The sequence below is a fragment of the Cyprinus carpio genome, chromosome A15, assembly GCF_018340385.1.
Source record: "Cyprinus carpio isolate SPL01 chromosome A15, ASM1834038v1, whole genome shotgun sequence".
Classification (NCBI taxonomy): domain Eukaryota; kingdom Metazoa; phylum Chordata; class Actinopteri; order Cypriniformes; family Cyprinidae; genus Cyprinus; species Cyprinus carpio.
The window spans coordinates 14,085,950-14,087,770 of NC_056586.1; positions in this window are offsets into that span (position 1 = coordinate 14,085,950).

Here is a 1,821-nt window from a genome sequence, read left to right on the forward strand (position 1 = left end):
AATAACAACATAACATACACATAACAACATAACATATAACAGCTTAACATACACATAAACATAAACATAATTTATTGTTAACTCACTTCATTCCAGGAATTGATTTCTAACACATAAATGCTTTGATTCATATTATGTTTATGTCATGAAATAAGAATGTACATGCTAGAGGATGTCTTTAAAAGCTCGCATCAGAGTTATATATAGAAAATTAAGAATTTCAGTCCCCTAACATCTTTATTTGCTAGGCTAATATATCCTATTATGTCCAAACACTATATCATGACCTGGACGATTTGGGCTGTTTGTTTTAGATGTATTGCTCAAGGAGCTTTAAGTGTTGAGCTATTGTTTCCACTGAACCCTACGTGATGAATGAATCCAAAATCAATTAAAACAAATCTTGCTCTATCTCCGCCAATTGGAAGGAAAACTGCAGATGAGTGTCACTTCGCACTTTATCAGTTGTAATTTTGTGTGCGTATTCACATTGAGATAAATGTCTGCAGAGCTTCTTCTATGGTGATCATGATCTGTTGGTAATTGGCATTTAATTGGCACAATTACGCTTGGATAAAAGGGTTTTTGGCATTGGCTTTGAGGTGCGAACACTTCTGCTTTGACTTAGCAATACCCTCTCACAGCTGGACACCATTATTTCACGGTGTTCTGAACATCTCAATTAGTTTGAAATGTTTTTCTCAGAGGCTCTCTGTCCAGGGAGATTTCGCTTTTTCACAGCTTTTCCGAATCAAAGCAAACACGCACATCTCTTTGTCTGACGCGTCTGTCAAATACCTTCAAGCCGCTGATGGTGTAAAAGTTCCGTTGTTCCATTCTAGGCTTATGTGTAATGTCATCGATCATACTAACGCTTTCCTGCTTCCGTTTCTTTCTTCCCCACCTGACGCTGTGGGATGGATGTCCTGCCCATCACATGGACTGGAGTAAGTGTGCTATGGATCGGGCCTAATAGGTGTAGCGTCTGGTGATGGCTGTGACTCCTCTTTTCGGAGTAATGTGTGTTCGGGGCATGATAGCGTATGGCGCCTGGAGTGATGAAACCGCATAGTGTGGTTTGTAAGGAGTGTGCTTGGATCGGTCTAACAGTTGTCTAACATTGTTTCTGGCATCCAAATAGCATATCAGCCCGACTTACTTGTACAGCTTACAGAGTGCAAATGGCCGGTCAGACGTTAATCAACACTAAGAACACAATGGCAAAAAATGATGAAGATATGCTGGAATGGGTGTGATGAATCAGGATGTTGGACTCGCAGGACCTAGTTTGAAGACTTTTTAAAGAACTTTGTTTAAGAGTCTTCGGAATCAAGTGATTACCGCATGTCCATACCAAAAAAAACCATACATTCTCCAATAAAAACACGTATGGCACATATTCTCGCAAAACAGGGTAAAACTTTTTTGTAAGTTTAAACTTACGCCAGACATCCATATGTTAGGAATTGATATCATCAAACTAAATTTTAAGACTTTAAAGGACATGCAGGGGACCCGGAATTAATGAAGTCAACCTATTTTTTAAAAAAAGGAGATGCTGCAAAAGTTTAAAAGAACGTGTTGTTGAAGTTACACTTCACGTATAGTAAATCCCTCAGAAGCCACCATGTAATTAAAATCAGGCTTCATGACTTAGGAAAACTCCCATCACAATGAAGAGCCATTTATCACTGTTTAGTGCTCGCACGGGTTCAGGTTTTGTTCAGACTAGGGGTTTTCTTCACAATTTATTCTCCAGAGATGCCATTTGCTGGGTGGGATGTAACTGTTAAGCCTCAGATACTCGACGACATAGTTTTG